At 46.8% G+C, this 24,459-nt stretch overlaps 1 protein-coding gene across 5 annotated transcripts in view; it reads left to right on the forward strand.

Moving 5' to 3' along the window:
- Positions 1–14,222: 14,222 nt before the first annotated feature.
- Positions 14,223–24,459, forward strand: part of ADGRB1 (adhesion G protein-coupled receptor B1) — a 421,483-nt gene continuing 411,246 nt past the window's right edge. For 2 of the 5 annotated variants that reach the window (XM_079984143.1, XM_079984144.1), the window contains exon 1: positions 14,227–15,399. The gene's annotated coding sequence lies outside the window, so the exon portion shown is untranslated. Of the gene's footprint in view, positions 15,400–24,459 lie in introns of all 5 variants that reach the window. The other 3 variants (XM_079984142.1, XM_079984141.1, XM_079984145.1) reach the window with 3 other exon arrangements.

The raw sequence follows: 24,459 nt of genomic DNA on the forward strand, positions 1-24,459 counted from the left end.
CTTTTGGGGTCACTTCTGACTATTATTGTTGTTGTTATTGTTGGTATTTAGACATTTAGTCGTGTCCGACTCTTCGTGACCCCATGGACCAGAGCACACTAGGCGCTCCTGTCTTCCACTGCCTCTCACAGTTTGGTCAAACTCATTCTGGTAGCTTCGAGAACACTGTCCAACCATCTCGTCATCTGTCGTCCCCTTCTCCTTGTGCCCTCCATCTTTCCCAACATCAGGGTTTTTTCCAGGGAGTCTTCTCTTGTCATTAGGCGGCCAAAGTACTGGAGCCTCACCTTCACGATCTGTCCTTCCAGTGAGCACTCAGGGCTGATTTCCTTAAGAATGGAGAGGTTTGATCTTCTTGCAGTCCATGGGACTCTCAAGAGTCTCCGCCAACACCATTATTATTATTATTATTATTATTATTATTATTATTATTATTTGAATTTATATACCACCATATACCCGGAGGTCTCAGGGCAGTTCACAGAAAAGATAAACATAAAAACCACAGTATATACAATCAAAATACAAACTACAACCCAATAACTAACACACACACACACACACACACACACACACACACCCATACACAAAGAGAGCCACATTTTAAAAGGGCACAGGATGACAATCAGATCAACCAAAGACCTGACTAAAAAGGAACATTTTTACCTGGCACCTAAAGGTGTATAATGAAGGGAGAAAAGACTGCAGAGAAGGCTCTGCTCTCATCTTGCCACCCTCCGGACCTCTCAAGGAGGAGGCACACAAAGAAGGGCCTCAGAAGATGATCTCAGGGTCCAGGTAGGTTCAAATGGAAAGAAGCGGTCCTTGAGGTATTGCGGTCCTGAGCTGTTTAAGGCTTTATAGGTCAAAACCAGCACTTTGAATTGGACCCAGAAACTAATTGGTAGCCAGTGCTGTCAGACCAGGATTGGTGTAATGTGTTCAAACCGTCTTGCTCCGGTGAGCAACCCGGCTGCTGAATTCTGCACCAGCTGAAGTTTCCAAATCGTCTCCAGAGGCAGCCCTACGTATAACGCATTGCAGTAATCTAACCTTGAGCTTACCAGAGCATAGACTAACAGTAGTTAGGCTATCCCTGTCCAGATAGGGGCGTAGCTGGGCCACCAGCTGAAGCTGATGGAAGGCATTCCAGACCACAGAGGCTACCTGAGCCTTGAGTGACAGCAAAGGATCCAGGACGACCCGCAAGCTATGAACCTGCTCCTTCAGAGGAAGCTTAACCCCATCAAGAGCAGGCGACCTCCCACCCATTTGGTCTAGGGAACCACCCACTAACAGTTCCTTGGTCTTATCTGGATTGAGCTTCAGTTTGTTGGCTCTCATCCAGTCCATTATCAAGACTTCACTGGTCCACCAAACATCAGGAAGAACTTTCTGGCAGCAAGAGCAGTTCAACAGTGGAACAGACTCTCTCAGGAGGTGATGGAGTCTCCTTCCTTTTAAGCAGAGGGCCATCTGTCATGGATGCTTTAATTGAGATTCCTGCTTTGCAAGGGGATGGACTAGATAGATGCCCCTCGGGGTCCCTTCCAACTGCACAATTCTATGACTCCATGACTTCTAGTGCCACAATTCTATGATTCTATTCGCCAAGTAGGTCTTAGCAGGGTAAAGGTGATGCAAGGAAGGTGCCTTCTTCTCATTCAGGCCTTGTAGAAGAAGCCAAATTAGGCTCATTATTAGGCCCTGCTGTTCTCTATCCCTCTCATGACCCACACAAACGCACATACGGTGTTGCCAAGATACATCTGCTAATTAAAAAGGGGTGGGGGCGAAGCTACCCAAGAACAACAGGGAGTTGTGGGAAGGAAGGATGAGGGAAGCACTGTGGGGAACGAAGACGTGCCATTGACATTCTAGTCATGCACGACGTGAATCTGAGCTATTTGCCTGTTGCTTAAAACACACACACAAACAAAGTATTCTAGGCTCCCTCTGTCCTTCCCAGCCCAGCCCACTAATTTCCTCTTCTCTCCTCCCTCCTCCTCCCCCTTGCACACCCACTTCTTCAATGTCGTGATTCCTCTTTGGGGGCTCCCAAATTCTCTCACAATGGTGGGCCGCCGACCAGTTGGCAAAGTCTACGCGCCGGGGTGTGCTGCTGGAAGTACAGGCCTTAATTCTTCAGAACACAGAGGACCATGTAATCGCCGGCTTAATTGAGCGCTGGGAGGGGGGAGAACAGAGGGGAGCTGAAAGAAGGAGGAAGCTCCGAGGGAGAGGGGCTGGCAGCGGGGTTTGGGAGCCAAGGGCAAAAGCTGGTGAGAGGGCTTGCATTGTGAACGATAAGCTAGAAATCTCACTTCGCTACATCATTGTAAGGCCACGTTCCACCTGGTGTTTTGCAATTTATTCATGTTATGTATTTATTTGATTTCTAGTCTGCCCTTCATCAAAAGATCTCAGGGCGGTTCACAAGATAAAAACACTAGTAATAATAATAATAATAATAATAATAATAATAATAATAATAATATATTATTTATACCCCGCCCATCTGGCTGGGTTTCCCCAGCCACTGTGGGCAACTCCCAACAGAATATTAAAGACACGAGAAAACATCAACCATTAAAAACTTCCCTAAACAGGGCTGCTTTCTAAAAGTCAGATAGTTGTTTATTTCCTTGACATTCCACAGGGCGGGTACCACTACCGAGAAGGCCCTCTCCCTGGTTCCCTCCAACCTCCTTTCTTGCAGGGAGGGAACCACCAGAAGGCCCTCGGAGCTGGACCTCAGTGTTTGGGCTGGATGATGGGGGTGGAGGCGCTCCTTCAGATATACTGGGCTGAGGCCGTTTAGGGCTTTAAAGGTCAGCACCAACACTTTGAACTGTGCTTGGAAACCGTTAGTACTTAAAACTACTCAGAAGTAGTTAAAATGGTGTGTGTGCACCATGTCATGTGATCGATTATGCAGGGCAGAAATTACTGGCTGGCCTCCCAACCAATATTTTATTCAAGTTGGGACCCCTGTTTGCAAACCATGGTTTGTGTTAACTAAGCCCATTGGCAAAGCACAGTTAGGGCCATTACTTTGCTTCAAGAGACTGGTGCACCATGGAGTCAGGAGTGAATTTATGAAGCAGATTCAGGAGCCTGATTTAGAGTAGCTTGCCTGTTGTAAACTAGGAAGAAGTGCATACCATGGTCAGTGTGAACCATGGGTTCAGATTATGTTTGGAGCCAGCCAATGAATATTCACTCACATATTCCTCTCATAACTTCTTCCAAAGCACTGGAGATCTGTCTGCTTATAAACATGTAAATTAAGCATGGGGGAGCAGGTAAGCAACTCGACAGATGGCATTAATCTCCAAGCAGAAGCAGTTTTCCACAAAACAAACAGAACAATCCTTGCTGGGGAAAAGGCTAGGGAGGGGGGGAACCCTCCAGTCTTTGAAGTACCCTCTCCACTACCAGCAATGCTAAACAAGTGTATTTAGGGTTGATGAGTAGCTAGTTACCACAAGCCACTGAAAGCCACCATTGCTCATTTAAGCAAGCATCAACTGTCCATCAACAGCAAATCAGTTTAGCTAGACCCAACATCGCAGACCATTAGCCATGCTGGCTGGGGCTCATGGGAGTTGGAGTTAAACAGTACATGGAAGTCCATGAGAGCCCCTAGAGCAGTGGTTCTCAACCTGTGAGTCCCCAGATGTTGTTGGACTACAACTCCCATCATCCCTGAGCTCTGGCCTTGCTAGCTAGGGGTGATGGGAGTTGTAGTTTAACAACATCTGGGGACCCACAGGTTGAGAAAGGCTGCCCTACAGCATGGGTAGGCAAACTAAGGCCTGGGGGGCCGGATCCAGCCCAATCGCCTTCTAAATCCGGCCCATGGATGGTCCAGGAATCAGCGTGTTTTTACATAAGTAGAATGTGTGCTTTTATTTAAAATGCATCTCTGATTTATTTGTGGGGCATAGGAATTCGTTCATTCCCTCCCCCCCAAAAAAAATATAGTCCAGCCCCCCACAAAGTCTGAAGGACAGTGGACCGGCCCCCTGGTGAAAAAGTTTGCTGATCCCTGCCCTAGGGCAGAAATCAACAACTCGCTTGATGTCTGACTAACTGTTACATGGCACTTCTCCTAAATTTTGAAAGAGTTTCAGATACGTACTATTACACCTACCCTGGTTCCTTTTGTAGTTACGTTTCAGGATTTACAATGCTTACTTGGGGTTTTGTTTCCCTGGAATGAGGTCGGTGGAGAATGACTGGTGTTTTGTGACCCCTGGTTTGATCACACATACACACAGGATGCACATAGGTGGAGATTCATAGCATTAATACGCTGGCAAATACTGCTCCCTGTCCAGATTTTTGGAGATAGGTCACCAGAGCCAGCGTGATGTAGTGGTTAAGAGCGGTGGACTTCTAACCTGGTGAACCGGGTTCGCTTCCCTGCTCCTCCACATGCAGCTGGTGGGTGACCTTGGGCTAGTCACATTTCTCTGAAGTCTCTCAGCCCCACTCACCTCACAGAGCATTTGTTGTGGGGGAGGAAGGGAAAGGAGATTGTTAGCCGCTTTGAGACTCCTTATGGGGAGTGAACGGTGGGATATCAAGTCCAAACTCCTCCTCCTCTTCTTCTTTTTCTTTTTCTTCTTCTTCTCTTCTTTTAATTGTTATAGAGAGCAACTCAGCTCAAATAATGTAAAAAGAGACTGCTGAAGGCAGTAGCCCATCTAATCAAACATCCCAGTCTCACAGTGGCCAATCAGAAGCCGATGGGAAAACCACAAGCAGGAATGGAACACAATTAAACATCAGGAAGAACTTTCTGATGGTAGGAGCTGTTTGACAGTGGAACGGACTCCCTAGGATGGTTGTGGGCTCTCTTTCCTTGGAGGATTTTAAGCAGAGGTTGGATGGTCATCTGTCATGGATGCCTTAGTTAAGATTTCTGCATTACAAGGGGTTGGTCTAGATGACCCCCAGGGTCCCTTCCAACTCTACAGTTCTACGATTCTATGGCACAACAGCGCTCTCTCCACCTGAAGTTTCCAGCAACTGATATTCAGAAACATACTGCAACCTTGAAGGTGAAATATATCCAACAGGATAAGTAAAAGGTAAAGGTGAAGGACCCCTGGGTAGTTAAACTCATCCAAAGGCGACTATGGAGTTGCAGCACTCATCTCACTTTCAGGCCAATGGAGCCAGCTTTTGTCCACAGACAGCTTTCCAGGTCATGTGGAACACCATAACAGAAAACAGAGCGCATGGAAATGCTGTTTACCTTCCCGCCACAGCGGTACCTATTTATCTATTTGCACTGGTGTGCTTTTGACTGCTAGGTTGGCAGGAGTTGGCACAGAGCAATGGGAGCTCACTTCGTCGGGGGGATTTGAACCACCAGCCTTCTGATTGTCAAGTCCAAGAGGCTCTGTGGTTCAGATCACAACACCACCCATGTCTCATCAGGATAATTACCCAATGATAGCCTTCTCCATCAATTTGTTTAATCCTCTTTTAGAGCCATCCAATTTGATGGCCGTTATTCTTGTGGAAGCTAATTTCCTAGTTTATGCACCGTGCGAAGAAACACATTCTGTTGTCTGTGCTAAATCTTTCAATATTCAGCTCCTTTGGATGTCTTTGGGCTCTAGTGCTATGAGGAAGAAAAAAAATTTCTCCACCCAGTTTCTCCATGTCATGCATCATTTTTTAAACTTCTATCATGTTGCCTCTTATTCCCTTTTTCTCTAGACTAAAAAGCCCCAAATGCTGCAAACTTTCCACATAGGGGAGTTTCCCTTGATCATTTTGGTGTCCCTATTCTGAACTTTTCCATCTCTACAATATCCTGCTTGAGGCGAGGCTACCTGAACTGTACACAACATTCCAAATACGGTCACACCATAGATCTGTTATAATGGTAGCATGATGTCAACGGTTTTATTCTCAGTTTGGTTCCCAATGATTTCTATAATGTAATTTGTCTTTTTCACACACTGGGTTGATACAGTGTCTTCATCGAGCTGTCCACAATGATCCCAAGGTCTCATGCCTGGTCAGTCGCTGACCCTATGAACTCATATGTGAAATCAATATTTCTTTGCCTCAGTACACATCACTTTATACTTGTTTACATCAAATTGCATTTGCCATTTCACTACCCATTTACACAGTTTGGAGAAGTCCTTTCGGAAGTCTTTGCAATCCCTTTTGGTTTTAACAACCCTGAGCAATTTCATGCCCTCCAGGTGTCCCTATTTTCCCTGGGGTGGTCCCAGAATTATGAAAGCCATCCTGGCTTCCAACTGGATCCTGGAATGTCCTTATTTCGCCCACCACTGCTACAGCCGCCAAGCCCAGGAAGGAAGCTCATTGCATGTCCCGAGCAATGTTAGTGGCAGTCCCAATCAATGTGAGGCAGCACCCTGTTGCCTCTCCATGGCCACTGCTGCCGTTCTCCTTCCTTGGGCAGCTTGTACCAGCTGCTGGAGAGTGTGTGAGGAGGAGGAGAGGCTGTATGTGACCTGCTGGCTCTGAGGGCAGGGCCACCTTGCAGGGAAAGAAAGGAGGAGTGTGGCAGTGCACAATGAGAGCCAGCGTGGTGTAATGGTTATGAACAGTGGACTCGTAATCTGGTGAACTGGGTTCGCTTCCCTGCTCCTCCACATGCAGCTGCTGGGTGACCTTGGGCTAGTCACACTTCTCTGAAGTCTCTCAGCCTCACTCACCTCACAGAGTGTTTGTTGTGGGGGAGGAGGGCAAAGGATATTGTTAGCCGCTTTGAGACTCCTTAAGCGGAGTGAAAGACAGGATATCAAGTCCAAACTCCTCCTTCTCCTCCTCCTCCTCTTCTTTGTTTATTTTATTTATTTATTTTAGACAAAGAAATGCTTTGTGTGTTCGTATCTTATTTTGCGCCTTTCTAAAATGTATATATTGGCATGTGTTTTCCTTTTTGTAAATCTACCAGAGAGAGAAAATACATTAAAAATAGGGTTGAGGGGTTTTCTCAGGACCGTGGAGGTCGTGTGTGCTGTGTTTTGGCAGTCATTTGCCCTTCTTCTGATAGGAAATGCTGTGTGTGTGTGTGTGAAAAATGGGGGGGTTGGGGAGGGAGGAGGAATGTTCCTATTTCATCTGAGGAATGTTGGAAGTTATGCAATTTAGTACCATCAACTCTCTCTTATATTCCTCTTCCAAAAACTGCTGGGGGAGCCTTTTGTTTTCTGCTAATGTGTACCTGGTCTGCTGCAGAAGAGCATTACCAGGATTACCCATCTTTGCCCATCCCCTTTTCCTTCCTGGATCACCTTAGCTCTCATCAAGATGCATCCCCTAAATATTTGTTGTTGTTGTTGTTTAGTCGTTTAGTCGTGTCCGACTCTTCGTGACCCCATGGACCAGAGAACGCCAGGCACTCCTGTCCTCCACTGCCCCCCGCAGCTTGGTCAGACTCATGCTGGTAACCTCGAAAACCCCTAAATATTACACGATATCAGTGGCATTTTGTCAGGTTCTTAGAGGTCTTGCCTCAAGCCAGCCCACGCTGATAGTTCTATTCACAGAACTCCTGACAGGATCAAACCCCCTGGCAATCCTTACAACAGCTCTGTAAAGTAGGCCAGCAGAATTATCTGCATAATACAAAATGGGGGCTGAGGCTTACAAATAGCATCTTCCCTCAGGCTACCAGGTAAGTTCATGGATGAGAAGACACTTAGCAGGAAACTTCCAGACTTGCAGCTCTAAAGAAGTCACGTTGCTTGACTCACGTATTAATTGCAAAGAGGTGTTTTGTTAAGAACTGAAACCCAAACCCATGAACGGAAAATTGGTTTGCAATTATTATTGATTTGGTCATCATCCTGCATTTAAGGCATCACTGTGTAGTGCAGCTACCTCCAACCCAGTGCCTCCAGCTATCTTGGGCTACAAGATGATAGCTCAGTTTGTTCGAGTGTGGTGCTAATAATGCCAAGGTTTCAGGTTCGATCCCCGTATGGGACAACTGCATACTCCTGCATTGCAAAGGGGCTGGACTCCCTTCCAACTCTACAATTCTATGATTCCCAGCAACCCCAGCCAGCCTGAGCAATGGACAAGGACAATGAAGAAGGCTGCTCTAGTGATATTTGAGGACTTTGGTAGGCGATATGATATAGGAAGTGGGATGAGCCTCCATGAAGCAGGAGACAAAGGAGTCAGACACAATGAGATATGAATGCAAACTGAGCCTCTCTTAGCAAAGAATCATCAGAAGAGAAGATGTGGGAGTAAATGGCTGCAGAGTGCTCACCTGTGGCCAGGGCTGGAGCACGGTGGGGGCGGACCACCCCAGGTGTTATCACCAAGGGGGTGATATTCGGCTCACTGCCCGCCGGTGACTCCCGCCTACCCTGAGCCTTCAGGGGAAGGGGAGAGCTGCGGCATTCCCCCCTTCGCCCTTCATTTTGACAGCTGCATGATCCTGGGCTGCTGGAGAAGGCTTCCAGAATTTCAACAGAATACACCTGAAAAAGCCAACAGTCTGAGGAACCCCTAAGTTTGTAATAGCCATCTACCTCCTCCTGCTGCTTGCTTCAGACTGGAGCAATATGGACCTAAAGCTAAAGAAGAAATTTTCATCAAAACTTGGCTGCTCACAGGGAAGCGATTTGTGTGTGCATATATACTGTTGCTATAGCCATTGCTGCAGTTGTTGCCTGGATAAACTATTCAGATTGCAAATTCTGTTTATTTTATTTTATTTTATTTTATTTTATTTTATTTTATTTTATTTTATTTTATTTTATTATTTTATTTTATTTTATTTTAATTTATTTTATTTTATTTACTGAGAGGCATGGTAATCAGTGTGGAAGTGGGCTTCCTACCAGATTCCTAGAAGAAGACCTTTGAGGGCTGCCCCAAGGCAATCCCTGACCTAAGCCGTAGACTCCTTGACAAAAGCAATGGATGTGGAGGGGGAGAGATAGCCCTGTTGAGAGCCCTGAAGAGCGTTTCCATGGGGACTCCAGGAGATGATGTCGTATTCCCTGCTGAGAAATAAGTGAGGGTGTTTCATCTCTCCCCATCCCTAATCCATTACATCACTACCTACAGGTCTCCCCTGATGCCCCCATGGAAAAGGGGTAGGGAAATCTTCTGAGTCAGACTACACTGAATCCCTCCAAGCCCAAACTGAGCTGAAAGGGGTTGGATTGTGGCCAACATATCTAGCAATGTCAAAAGCACCCCCACCTCTTCTACCTTTGAGCTAATTGTCAAGGATTGCTCAAAAGCAATTGTTCATGCAGAGTGATGGCAATCGATGACACAAAGAACTGAGATGGTCATTGTAACCTTGCCTACACTCGCAATGGAAGAGTAGGAGTAGTAGTAGTAGTTTGGATTTGATATCCCACTTTATCACTACCCAAAGGAATCTCAAAGCGGCTAACATTCTCCTTTCCCTTCCTTCCCCACAACAAACACTCTGTGAGGTGAGTGGGGCTGAGAGACTTCAGAGAAGTGTGACTGGCCCAAGGTCACCCAGCAGCTGCATGTGGAGGAGCAGAGACGTGAACCCGGTTCCCCAGATTACGAGACTACTGCTCTTAACCACTACACCACACTGGCTACCAGTGAACAGGCTTCTTGAAAGGGAAACAAAATGGGTGGTATTCAGGTTGTTCCCTACCTCAAGCTCTATTCCCCACAACGCACACACAGCTGACAAATATTTAGTGTGATCCCATTTCAAACTCTGGCATACATGTTGATCATCATTTTCCCTGGTTTGAACAAGACAAGTATGGGTCTCTCCCAAATGATAATTGGAAGGAGGATATACTTCTATAAAACCAAGCACAACCAATGTCCTAATTTTAATTATATTAAAGACTGGATTTTGAAGAGAAACTCCCACTGCTGATGATGCCCCTGGAAGTTAAAAGTGTACAAGGAAGGTCATTCACACATTGCACGGAACCCAGTTACACTGCCTCTACACATGCACAAGTGTTTCTGTGAAAGATTATACACTTCATCATATGTACAGCTCAGCAATGGTGTACACAAGTATACTGATAGTACACTCGTTGAACATCACATGCAAATTATCATTCAAGAGTACAGCTCAACTATTTGCATATGCAGGCAAATTGACCCTGTAATTATCATTGACTGTGATGTGTGAACATCCCTTGTGTGGGGGGTTTGTTTTGAGGGGAGGTACATGGGAAAGGGGCCTTTATTTTTCCTTCAGCAGTAACATGGAAAACACTGCCTTTGTATTCACTCAAGACAAACCGTTTTTCATTAAAACCCTATCAAAGTAGAATAAAATACTTGAAAACTGTTGTATCATTCTTGGTCATGACTGCTTCTGGAATCAGCAACTGAACAGCCTTCATGGACCCAAATGGCATCTATGTTCCTGGTGTGTTGTCCACAACAAGCAAAGATCTTGTTGGATACTTTAGCTAGGGTTGCCATATTTCAAAAATTGAAAATTGGGATACCAAAATTGTTGAGCAATTTCTGCCTGGACACTGTTTCAGACTGCTGTATTCCAGCTGTGTCTGGGAAATTCCGTACTTATGGTATCCCTACTTTAGCAGTTGGCTGTGCTTGATTCTTGAAGCTGGTGACAGCCACAGAACATGCCCCTTATTGACCTCCAGCAGGTGGCATCGCAGATTAAAACAAATACTTGTCCCAAATTACTAGAGTTCTAGGGAGAATTGGGGTGACTCAGGGGCTCCCGTCATTGGTGTTCCATGACAATTTCTTGTTCAGATGGCTGCCCAGCATAATCCAAGACATGCACCCAAAATTAGGGTTGTACGTTGGATTTAAATCTTGAAATCCAAGGCAAGGTGGGGTGTCCCTGGTGGTATCTTGGGCTTGTCAGGAGACAATGCAGAAACTCTTCAAGGCAGCAGAAGTCAAAGTAGGGATCCTTCAAGTGCTTCATGGCACCTTGGTGACCCAGACATGATAAAATGCTGCCAAAAATCTGCTGAAATTAAAAGTAATGCAATAACACCATAATGCCAAAGTGAAGTAGTAAGGGAAAGGAAAGCAAACATACAACTGGGGAGAGGTTTCTGAGGGAGATCTAGCCTGCAATCAGTGCTTTTTTTACCCAGAAACCAAATCTCATTTAGTTTTTGTCATTTCCGCAAAATCAATTTGAAGGTTCTTAGCACAAAAGTCATTGAACCTATTTTTCTGCACTTTGGAATGTTTCTTACTGAGAGGAACCTCTCTCATGCCTGTTATTTTTGAACCAGTTTCCTACTAATTACCCACAAAACACTAAAGGAGATTAAGTTATTCCTTTTTAATTCAACCCCGAAACTGTAACAGCTGCCCTTGCAGGGAAACCACAGAAGCTACCCTTCTGGAATTTGGAACGATTCAAGCCTTCGGAAGCAGTGACCTTACCTTCAAATTTCATCCATTTCTGTCCAAAATTTAAAAGGTTTTAGACAGCTCCTTTTTGGGAAGGGGAAAATGAACACATTTTAGAAGTGTCTTCTACAAGAGCCCCTGGGCTCATTTCTGTGAAATTTATTAGGTTTATCCACCCTGGAAGGAAAAGTATGCCTGCAAATTTTATCTAGTTCTGCCAGAAGGAGGAGGAGGCATCAAGAGGTCCAGGATAATTAGTAAGACTGCACTTCCCCTGTGCCTTTCCTGGTGTTGGTTATCCACAAGGTTGGTCCAAAGAGTCTCTACACAAATACTTGGCATTGGCAGTGGGAATTTGAAATCAGATTTCACAAGCTGATCTTCAAAATTAGCTTCTTAAAAACAGCAAAGGACATTGGTTGCATTTAGTTTTGTCAAAGTATATCCTTCTGCATGCCTAGAGCCAATTATTATTTGGGAGAGTTCCATAGTTACCCTTTTCAAACCAAGAAAAATGATTATAAACATGTGTGCCAGATGTTGAAAGAGGATCAGACTCTGTTCAATATAAACTTAACCTGCCCTTTCAAACATCACGGGAACATTGGACAATTCCTCCCACTTCTGATGACAACCAGTCCTACAATCAGTGGGTCCAGTTGCCAGATTTTGTTGGAAAGTCGTCGTCGTCCCCCCCCCCCCCCAATTTCAGTTTGGAACCTGGGTTAAATCCCCAGACTAAAATGTCTCTGACCACCTTGGGAAGGTGAAAGATTGTGTAAGAACTTCAGAGCCCTTCTGAATCAGACCAAATAATAATTTGAAGCAGGAGGTTGGGTAGGTGGAAAATCTATAAACTACTCTTGTGCACCTAGGAAGGGTGGGGTAGCAAAAACAAAAACCAACAACAACAAGGACAACACACTTTGAAACTTCTTGTATTGATGTCTTTGGAGGCCCTTTCAGGAGATGGACTTGACTGGCTTCAGTTGACTTAGTTCCATGGGAAGAAGTTTCATTGGCATGTGTATGGTGTTTTGGGAGAACAGATTAGGCACTCACCATATTAAATCAGTTTGACCATCCTTTCTATTTATCACCATTGTGATTTGAAGGGGAGCCTCTCCATCCACACAGTTCTGCAAGTCTCTCAACACCACACTGGATGAACTGATGAGTGTACTGTTTTACTGATGTGGGGTGTGGAACAAGAAGACGACACTGACTAATCAGGATTTTAAAATCCTAGATTCAGGGGGTCCAGGATTCTGTTTTTTTCATAAATACCATTAGGGTTTGGGATTCTCACCACCACCACCTTCCAATGCTCTGGGAATGCTTGGAGCTTAAATAGTGGAGTCTCCCTCTTATGGCTCTTCCAGCCTCATTTCTCTCCCTCCTTTGTTGTCTTACAGTCTCTGGTGCTGTTTTTTCTTTCACACTTGTTTCCTTCTTCATCCTGTAGATGAGGACCTCCAGGACCTAATGCCAGCAGGTTGCTTTCTTTTCTTTTTTAAAAGATAATTTCTCTCCACCGCCTCGGAACTGGTTAACGCCCTCCCCCCCCCCCCAATCAAAAACAGAAAGCGCACACACAGCCGTTGTGTCGCCAAAGTGCCTAGAGGTAACACACTGGAATCAGTCGGATTTACTTCTGAGCAAACACGGTGAGGATCCAGACGCGAAGTAACTCATATCAGGAGTAAATGGGTTCTAAATTCACCCCTCCCTCCCCCCCCCACGCCACACACACACACACACACACACCAGTTCATGGCGCTATTAAACTAAAATAGATGTTAGCCCTAATCCAAGACTGCAGTCCTACACACGTTTAGGAATAAATTCCGTTGGATAAAGCGGGAGTTACGTCTGCGTAAACGCGCGTGGAACCAGGCTGCAAGGGCAACAGCGACCCACAAGCCTGTAGGAGCGCTCGGCAGTAACCCACTCGCGCCTCCGGCTGAACTGGGCTATGGATCCCTCTGGCCGGATTCGCCGAGCCTTCTCCACCATGCCTTGCACCAAATCGCGAGGGGATGCGGTTGGAGACGTACCCAGGAGGGAGAGACAGAGAAATGGTCTGGATCGTGCAATAACCATCAACGGGTTGTGGGGGTGTGAGAAGCCTCGGGGAGAGGGGCTTACCTCGGCCCAGATAGGAGCTGCCTAGATTGCCTTGTGTGCGCGCGTGTGTGTGCGCGCGCATGCGTTGGGGGGGGGGGTTGCCTCCACCCTCCACCCTCCATACACGAGCGTCTCTCCATCCCCTCCGCCTGTTCTGTGACTCAGTGTCAGGCAGCGCTGATATTCCCTGCTCTTCCCCGGAGGGAGGCAGGGAAAAGGAGGAGTGTGTGTGTGTGTGTGTGTGTGTGTGTGTGTGTGTGTGTTTCGAAAGAGAAGGAGGAGAGAGAGAGGGGGGGGGGGAAACCGCAGCCAAGGCTTCCCTAGCGTCCTGGTCAACCTCTCCAAAAGCACGGCCGGCGCAATCCATCACCTCTCCAGCTCCGTGCCCACGTTCATTGCGCAGCGCGCGCTCTCCTCCTCCTCCTTCTCCTTCTCTCTCTCTCCTTCGCGGAGGAGGAGGGAAGAGGGCCTCCGCTCTTCCCACTTTAAACCCTCTCCTCCCCCGTGTAAAATCTCCCCTCTCCGATCCTTTCCCAACGTTACCGGGCAGGCGAGAGAGTGTCGAGACCCGGGCGCCCCCACAAACCTGCCTCCATCCATTCAACGCCCTCTCCGGCACTGCGCCGCTCCCTCGATCCGCCCCCAATCCAGCTCTGCTCCCTTCTCCAAACCGCCACCTTCCACCCCCCCCCCCGCCTCATCTCTTGCCTCCGGCTGCAGAGAACTCCCTCTCCATCGCCGCCGCGCGCGCTTCCTTCCCCGCCAGTCATCTTCCCGGGGTTTATTATTAGTATTACCTGGCCAGGCTAAGCGCACCGTGATTACCAGAGGCTCGGGTTGATTTATGTGTCATAAACAGCCCGAGCGCTTCTCAGTCTCTCCTTGCCTCTTCCCAGCCTCTCTCCACGGGAGAAAGTTATCCCAGCGAGAGAGACCCATTGATCTAGCCAGCTTTCTCCGTTTGCTTGCTGGATCCCTCTCATCTGGGCACATGGAATGATGAGGCGCTTATTCTAGGCTTTCCTCGCGGAGCTGCCTGTTTTTTTTTATTATTTTTATTTTTACAAAGCTAGATGTGTGTTATAGTGTACAGTATAGCGAGGGAGAGCGAGCCCTTTTTATCAGCCCCCTCTCTCTCCACCCCTGCCTCCCTCCCTCCCTCTCCCCCTCCCTCCTTTTCCCTCTCTCCCTCTCACTCTGTCTAATGTGCGAGCTGGAAAGCTTATAAAAGCCTGATGTAATCCTTAATGCAGCCTCTGGCTACATAGACCGAGTCTAGTTACAACCGAAAGAACCAGGAGACGGAGACCAGGATCCAAGAGCAGGAAGCGCAAGAGATCCTGGGAGGAATTAAAAAGAGGATTTCTGAGGCACCGGATGGATTTTGGCCTCCCCGGGAAAGAAGACTTTGGGGGGAGGAAAGCAGCACCCCAAAAGCTTTCAGCTGTTCCAAGAAGACTTCCTTCTCTTCTGGTGGATCTAATCCCGCCTTGGGTTCCTTTCTTCCGTCTCCAAAGTGGGCACTGAGATTCTCCCATCGCTCAGGATTCCTGCGCCCTTTATCACCGCCGTCGCCGGTCATTATTAGCGATCATATTTCATTTCCAGTTATTTTCTTTTTTTGTACCCCAATACCAAAGGGGGTGTGAGAGAGTGAGTGTGTGTCTGTGTGCACTTTAAATTTGGAGCAAAGTTTGGTGTGTGTGTGTGTGTGTTTTTAAGAGTGGGTTGGAAGGGGGGGAAGCAAAACGACACCCCCCCTCTCCCCGAAATCCTTTTTTGACTCATTAGCCAATGGCCATTTTCTTACTTCTGGATATGTGGATGCTTCCCATTTGGAATTTGATCCGGCTGGGGGAAACGGTATAATTTCGTGGATGGTCTAGAAAGGTAAGTTTTCGGTTTATATACATAATATATATGTATGTATGTGTGAGTTGGTTTGTGTGTATTTGGAGAGGGGTTGATTTATTCTTCCTGAGTGGATACAACTTTTTTGGGGGGGTCTTCTTCTAGTATCTGGAGCCGAGCCTAAATACTGAATTATTGTCTTTTTGAGTCAAACCACTCAGTTCCTACACCATCGCCTCTCAAATACTGGACCCCTCTGATCCGAACTTTAGCCTTTTTGCTGTTAAGGGCTTGGAAGGTAACGAGTACTGTACTACAGTTTTTGTTTCTGTTTTTTTTGGGGGGAAGGAATAAGAAAAAAAAATCTGGACATATTTGCCTGAGGTTGTAGGAACGAGAGGGAGGGAGAGAGCCAGGGAATGTGAAATGGATCAGTTTTGGGGGCTGAAAGAGGTTCGGTTGCCACCGCAAAGCCCAGCTTGCCTGGAACTGCATAGATGGGGAGATCTGGAGCTAAACCGAACGGGAGAAAGACCGGCAGTGAGAGGTTATTGGACCTCGCCAAAATCCACAGATACACACACACACACAACACCAGACCACACCACACCACACCAGACCACATCACAACAACACCCTGTTTAGTCTGAGAAGCTGGAAAACCTACAAGTCTATAATGGGGAAGGGTGTCTTGTCGGCAAGGTCTCCCTTAACGTCGCCTTTAGGAGGCTGCAATCTCGCAGGCACGTTGAACAAAGTCCCTTTCGAGAAGCTAAGCGGGGGCTTACTCGCGAGTAGACGTGAACGGGGATCGCCCTGCGGGAGTCGACTTCTCCCTCGCACCCGCTTGGAAAGCTGGGGGGGGGTCGCTGTTTTGAAGCCGTCCCAACCACCACCACCGCCCCCGCCGCCTATTTGAATCATTGTGGGCATTTACTGGGAGAGATTTAGGGCGGGGGAGGGCAGATCTCCCAAATGCATCGCACCCATAAAGTTCCTCCCCACCCCCTCTTTTTCCCCCCAGTCCCCCCCTGAGAGACCACATTTTAAGGGGGGAGGGGACGACGATAAGCCAGGACAAGCCACCAGAGAGATACCTCCCCCCCTATCTTGGCGGGCTCCACGATTCTTACTCGCGAGTTGTCGTATTGACCGCCAGAGGCACAGGCTGGAAGCCGTAACTTATGGACTCCTTGGAGGGTAGGGGAGCCATTCTGCGTAAAAACACGAGGCGCGCGAAAGAGATGCCTCCACGGGGAGCCCAGGGTGCCACGCTTTTGGGGGAGGACGGACACCCCTTTCCCCCCAGGGGAAGAAACAAGCTCCCTTCTCTGCAGAGGGGGGGAAGCGAAGGAGCAAGGAGAATCGGGGTGGTGGTAAGGAAAAGGAGGAGGGGGTCCCCTTGTACTCATTCCTGTGTCTGCTGCACTGCCAGGCGCTTTCTCCTTTCTTTTTTTTTTTTTTGTGAGGGGGTGGGAGACAGTCTCCCTCGGTCCCATTCCTGCAACGTCCAGTTCTTCCCCAAACACCTGATCAGGATCTAGGGGGAATCAAGAGGCGCACAGTCTCTATAGGCAGCGCCGAGGATTCTTGAACTTAATCCCAAATAAGGTGTTGGCGGTGGGGTTTATTTATTTGCTGGAGTGAAAATAAGCGGGGAGGGTTTGACGCCCCCCACCCGGTACCTCATTCCACTGTTGTTATTGGCCCGATCTAGCCAAAATCCAGTCTGATGGATTGGTGTGCCCCGAGAGGCCACATTTGAATATCACAGCAAGGTCAAAGTATTATTATTATTATTATTATTATTATTATTATTATTATTATTAAACAAACGGAGCCCAACGATCCTTCAGGACTCGGATTGGAAAATATCCACGCACCTCCCTGCGTCGCGATGAGGCAGCTCCATGGATACGGCTAAGTCTTGCTTAAAGGAGAGACACTTTAGACGGAGGCTGCAGCTTCCCCGCCTCCATCGGGTACATTTTCGGGCTCTTTCCTTGCCAATCGAGAGTCAAGGTTGACGGCAGAGGGAGCGGGTGACGGGGGACAGAAAGAGAATCAAAATCCCTTTCCATGAATCCGAAAGCAAGATTTCCTTCCCCCTTTCTCTTCCCTTAAAAAAAACACCTGTTGATATATTGCGTTTCAGCCTGGAAGGAAGGGGGGGGGGCGGGCAGAGAAAGGAACGGGATCTTAAAAAACCAAAACACCTTTCAAAACACAGGGTTCTAGTCCGCATGACTATAATGGTGAGGAAGTGAGGGTGTGTGGAGTTCAGGAAACAGGAGCAGTGGTGCTGCTCGTTGCGTTAGGCGAAGGCGGGGAGGGAAAGAGCCGCCTGCCGCGATCCATAAATCGCGTAAGCCGAAGGAGCGCTGGGAGCCGCGGCGGACTGGGTTGACGGGCTCCTTACCGGAGTGTCAACGGGACGTGAATCCCCCGCTTGCTTCGGCTTCAGGGTTTTGACAGCCGGCTAATAAAGCCCACTCCCCGAAATGATTACGGACGTGGGATCTTGCCCTCTCCATGACCCGCACCCCGAGCAGTTTTCAGCAAGGGAACGCACGGGGGACCATCTGGTCTCGGAGAGCCTCGGGTGGAGGTTTGTAGGATGGGGTGGTGTTGAATCTGTGCAGCCACAGCTGAGTGCCCCCGTCCCCCCAGCTGTTTAGATCTGCAGCAAAGGTGGACGATACAAAAGGTCCTTAGCTTGGCTAGCCCCCGCACATTTTCCTGTTTTCTACGGAAACAGTACCGGGAAAACCGAGGCGTCCATCCCTGCCTTGTGCCAAGCAGAATTGCCCTGGAGCTATCCCTAAGGTGGGGGTGTTGGGTTGACCCACGGATGTCCCTTGCGCCAACGGTATGGGCGCGCGTGGATGAGCTTTTTGGAGAGTCTCTGTTCCCTCTCCTCGTATATGTGGCTGTTGCGTTTCTGACTGCCTCTCCACCCCATCGCTCTGCATTTTCCTGCATCTGTATGTATCTCGGAGTCACGATGAGCTTTTTGAAACTTCTTCCCTCGTGGAAGCCACCTCTCTCCCCGCCAGGAGTGCCATCTTGGCCCCGGGACTGTGGGTGCCATGCAGCGTGCATAGCCCTGGCGCTGAAATTTGTGGGTGCCGGGCCACTCACAAAGGGTCACGGGGAATTTGTGGGTGCTCAGGCACCCAGGGCCCCAGGGACTTGGCACCCAGGGACTTGGCACTCTCTCCTTACATTGGAAATTGGTGTCATTGGGTAGAGTGGGCCGAGAGAGAAATATGAGATCACATTATAAGGTAAAGGTAAAGGTAAAGTATTATAAGGTAAGGTAAAGTATCAACTTTCAAAAGTCTGCCCATACTTTTTCGAAATGCAGCCTCTTTCGAGAGAAGCCTCTGTTGGAAAAAGGGTACTTTGGGAAAGTGTGGGGTGAGGCAGTGGGGTGCAATGGTTAGAGTAATGGGCTGGGACCTGTGAGATCAGAGTTCTAATCCCCACTGGGCCATGAAGTTCACTGGGTGTGACCTTGCAGGGTTGTTGAAAGGATTAAATTAGTGGGGAGAATTATGTACACCACATTGAGCTTCTTGGATAAAAAGGTAGGGCATACATGAAATTGATAAATGATACATTTTTTTGTTTGTTTTTGATGTGCCTGGTCAGGTATTTGACCAAATCAAATTGAGGCAAGGGGAAATAAATGCAGCATTGGTGCTCATCTACGGATAAGCAGAAATTGGAATAATATTTACATCTCTGTGTAAGAAAGCAGTGTTTCGTAGAAACCCAACTATCCTGCGCCAAGTGAATTCAGATTTAACAGTTTCCTTCATGTAACGATATTAAACAGTGGGGAGAGAAATGTATGACATCAAAGTGTGTATAGCCCACATGCATTTTTGCACTAAAAGCGAAGAGCTCAAAAGGTTGGATCCCTTCCCAGGTCAATGGATTTTCTCCTGCGAATTCCATGCATGTTGAATTTGAGGCTAGGTATTAGGTGGAATGGTTGTTCTGTAGCTGAAGAACATCGGATTCTGGAAAGGGTCCAGGTCTGGAATGAGAAAGCAAGTCTTCCTTGACCCGTGACCCTAAGGATCAAGGCTTAGGAAAATGAATTGGAGTTGTTCCTGTCTTTCCCCCACTACTGCTACATTCAGGGCCCAGCAGTCTGGCTTACCACTCAGACTGAAAGCTTGAACCAATAACAGGATCCACGGCGTGCTTTTAAGCCAGGCAAACGGCTCCAGAGGGAATTGATATGATTAATTCAGATGGATCTGAATTAACTGGTTGATGGATGAAGTGATATGTGGAACGAAACATGGGAGGTGAAACAGGTGGGGTGGAAAACCCCAACCGTAACCAAGACGCAGCTCTCTTTATGCTCAAGTATCAAAGGTGGAATATAAATAGACCCTTGTTTATGGCAGTCCTCCTGAGAGCTTGAGGCATAAAATATGGACTTCCCTGAATGATGCTCCCTCTAGTCGTCCAATAACAGAGTAAGATTCTGACACTGTCAAAGCTGGGCTGATTCTGAGAGCTCCAGACTATTTTGTCTCTCTAATTTGAGAGGAGCAGTTTTGTCAGACAGCGTTTTCCATTTGTGCAAGAAAATAAAAAAAGCATTCATGGGTTCTATAAAGCTGCTCTCAAGAATTTTGCTCATGCACTTCTGGGGATAGACAGAATGACTGTAAGACCCATCTATATCTTGGCTCATCCATAGATACCTTCTCTCTACTCACTGATTCCCACATCTATCCACTTCAGAATCGACTCATAACAATCTCTCTCTTACACCTTTGCATGTTTATACTCAGAAGTACATCCCACTTAACCTAATACGACTTAAAGCTTCCCCTGGTAATGATGTTTAGGGCTGTAAGTCTTGATATTGCCTATTCCATCTATGTCTGCCACGCACAGGATTTCTCCATCTCCCCAAGCAGACCTCAATCTCTCTATTTCTCTCCCTGAAAACACCTTTGCCTTAAAGTTTCCCTTTGCCATTTGCCCAGCCGCCTTTTGAAAAATAGCATAAAATGAATAGTTAGACACCCCCTTTTTTCTCAGTATATCTGCTCTGCCTTTGAAAATGAAATGATTCTGAAATAAAACTAAAAGGGATGCACACACAGAGATAAGCACACAGCACTTTTTAGTAGAAAATGCTGATGCGCACTTGTAGGATTAGTGGATTTTATATTCTGTTCTGATTTTGCTAAATTTGTGTGTGTGTGTGTGTGTGTGTGTGAGAGAGAGAGAGAGAGAGAGAGAGAGAGAGAGATGCGGTTACTGGTAGAAATGGCTAGCTCTCCTGAACTGAAGTCAATTGGTTTTGGATTTCGCCAAGTGACAGAGAGATGGCGCTCTTTCCCCAAATATAGATTATCAGGGTCTTATTTTGGATACTTTTAAAGTTGACTATGCTACTAGTGATTTGGTGCCGTTTTGTACAGTTAAAATGATTGTAAAAGGAAAGGGAGAGCTGAACGTTTCGGATGGGGCAAAGGAAGACAGAAACCGAGGAGGAGGGGGCGACCTCCCTTGAAATCAACCACACCATAATATTTCCATCTCTGCAAACCCGGGAAGCTGCAATGTTGAAATTTAAGTGACATCTTTCTGCCTCTGCACTTCCATTGAAGTCGTATCTCCAAACTGGGAAACAGAGGTCTTTGTATTCAGCTTTACATAGATAAACCGAGATCCTAGGATCTGAATTAATTTCAGGAATGAATTCAGGAGAGAGACACACAGAGAGAGAACTTAATATTTTAGGGAGGGAAGTGATGGGTCTGACTCTGCCTGGAAAGGCTTTGTGAGAGGTTAGGAACCTCAGAGGCAGCCTTACACTGAGTCAAACCATTGGTTCAACCGAGCTTAGTATTGCCTTCTTGGATCCCAGGATTTCAGACACAGGACCCTTTTGCAGCCCTGCCTTTTCCACTGGGAAATGAACCTGGGATTTTGTACATGCAAAGCAAGTGATTTGCCACTGAGCTACAGCCCTTCCCTCCAGCCCCTTGTATGTGAGGACTTTCTGCAGTTACCCACCAACCTGAACTCTGTGCATGCTCAGGAGCACTTCCATCATTTCTTAGTGAATGTGTTGCAAACACTGGGGGAAAAACTACCACACCACGACTGAGACCCAGTAGCAATTAATCTGTGCTTCTCCTTAGCTGGCTCCGACCTTACAGAGCAACTTCCTTTGCTATGCAGATATTTCTGTATTTACCCCACCATCTCGAGCTTTTCCCTCCCATGTTGCTATTTAATAAGCCATTTCTATTTTCCTCTGGCGTTGCCTGATGCTGAGCGAGCATCAGTTTGTTAAAGATTAAAGACTCTCTGACTCTTCTCGCCCCCGTCTCACTGTGTTGTACCGAAGTAGTTCAGATTAGTGTTTTGATTGCTTTTTAACTTGGCTTTAAGAAAAACCTCTCCAGTTGTTATTTTTTTGGGGGGTGGTCATGGCGGCACAATTTATGTCATTTCCCCTTCTTGCGATTGCCCACGCCGTGCATTTTTCTAGCACTCTCCCCTCCTGATTTATTCTTCAATCATAAGAGAGACGGAAGCGCTGCTAATATTTGCCATTGAGAAACATTGCCAAACAGTTGACTGGTATTTCAGAAAAAGGGCATCTAAAATTATCAAGGGGATGGAACAACTCTCTTCAGGAAGGTTGCCGCGTTTGGGACTTTTCAGTTTAGAGAGGAAATGTAAGCGGTGACATGATAGAAGCTCATAAAAATATAGAACCAGAGAATGAGTTGGGGGGGGGATCTCGGGGTCATCCAGTCCAACCCCTCTGCAATGCCGGAATCCTGTCCACAGCCATCCCTGGATGGACTCAAACCACCAACCTTCTGGTAAACAGCCAGACACCAAGTGAAAGTCGATAGAGAAAGGTTTTCGCCCTCCTCTCCTAACATTAGAACTCATGGGCATTCAATGAAACCGAATGCTGGAAGATTCAAGACAGGTAAAATAAATTCCTTCTTTGTGAGGCACATAGTTCAACTATGGAACTCCCTCCCACAAGAGGCAGCTATGGCCACCAACCTAGATGGCTTTAAAATAGGATTAGGCAGATTTGTGGAGGAGAGGGCTACCAATGGCTACTGGTCAGTATGAATGCTATTCTTGGAGGCGGCAATAGTTCTGAATAGCAGTTGCTGGAAACCACAAGAAGGGAGCGTGGTCTTGTGTTCGAATCCTGCTTGCATATTTTCCATTGGGGCATCTGGTTGGTCACAGTGAGAACAGGATGCTGGACTAGATAGGCCACTGGGCTGATCCAGTCAGCTCTCCTTATGTTCTAATTCTTGCCCCCAAATTAACGTAATTTTTGCTCTATAAGACTCACCTTTTCCCTCCTAAAAAGTAAGGGGAAATGTGTGTGCATCTTATGGAGCGAATGCAGGCTGCACAGCTATCCCAGAAGCCAGAACAGCAAGAGGGATCACTGCTTTCACTGCACAGCGATCCCTCTTGCTGTTCTGACTTCTGGGATTCAGAATATTTTTTTTTTCTTGTTTTCCTCCTCCAAAAACTAGGTGCATCTTGTGGTCTGGTGTGTCTTATAGAGCGAAAAATACAGTAGTTCATAAATAGGGGGAAGAGGGGAGGAGAGTGTGCGAATTTAACTCCAATGATGAGTGATCAAGAGCAATCTCCTTCTAGAGCAACCTTCCATACTTTAAAACAAAATAGAAAAAATCCTTCTAGCAACTTAGGGGGTGCTACTGGAAGGAATTTTTTTTATTTTGTTTCGACTACGGCAGACCAACACAGCTACCTACCTCTAGCTACTTCCATACTTTGTTAGACTAAAACTTTCATCATTCCCAGCCAACATGGTCAAAGACCAGGGGTGATAGGTGTAGTCCCCGAAATCCTGGAGGGTACCAGGTTGGGTAAGCCTGTTGTGGGCTCTGCTGGTTCCTGATGGAGACCAAGACAGTATTTAGGTAAAGGTAAACAGACCCCATTAGGTTCAGTCGCGGACAACTCTGGGGTTGCGGCGCTCATCTTGCTTTATTGGCCAAGGAAGCCGGAGTACAGTTTCCGGGTCATGTGGCCAGCATGACTAAGCTGCTTCTGGTGCATCAGAGCAGTGCATGGAAATGCCATTTACCTTCCCGCCAGAGCGGTACCTATTGATCTACTTGAACTTTTGACGTGCTTTTCAAACTGCTAGGTTGGCAGAAGCAGGGACTGAGCAACGGGAGCTCACCCTGTCGTTGGGATTCAAACCGCCAACCTTCTGATCGGCAAGTCCTAGGCTCTGTGGTTTAACCCACAGTGCCACCCGCGTCCCTTAAGACACTATTTAATTTCTTTAAAATAGAATATTAAAAAAAACACACACAGTTTAAGTAGCTTTTAGAAAAGCCAATATTTCCTAGTCCACATGCCCTGGTTATTGTTGTACAGATTCCTGAGATAATGTTCACAATTGAGGTTTTATATAGCACCATTGATATGTGCAAATTGTCTTGCAACATAGAAGAAGGCGGATCCATCCCTGTCCCAAGAGGATTAGCATCAAACATTTGACAGAGGAAATGGAGGAAGCCGAAGGTCTGGGCAAAGAGGGAGAGTTTGTGTTTATTTCAGTGTGTGTACTCAGTGCTACTTACAGTGGAATATTGGGGCTAAGGGATTATGCCCAGGGCTTCAAGGAAAATGTGGGTTTTTCTAGAAGCATAAAAATGGTAACATGGAGGCAGGCTTTTTCACTGGTAGTTCCCGTGTCATGGAATGCCCTCCCTGGTGAAAAATGAGAGGTGCCATCAGTACTGGCATTCTGCTGGCTCCTGAAAACACACCTGTTTAGGCAGACATTTCCCTGAATGCAAGCTTCCTGATCTAATTGCTTTAATAGCTCTTTTAATTGTTTTGATTTTAATGCACATTTTAATTATGGATGTTTTCAATGTTTTGATGGAATTTTCTAACCGCTTATTTTAATTATATGTAGATACTTCATAGTCGTTTTTATATTTGGAAGCTGTTATGGCACGTGAGGGGTATATATGATATTTCTGTAGTGACCAGAACGTTGGCCTTTTGATCCATCTAGCCCAAACC

The sequence above is a fragment of the Podarcis cretensis genome (genome assembly GCF_951804945.1).
Source record: "Podarcis cretensis genome assembly, chromosome: 7".
Lineage (NCBI taxonomy): Eukaryota > Metazoa > Chordata > Lepidosauria > Squamata > Lacertidae > Podarcis > Podarcis cretensis.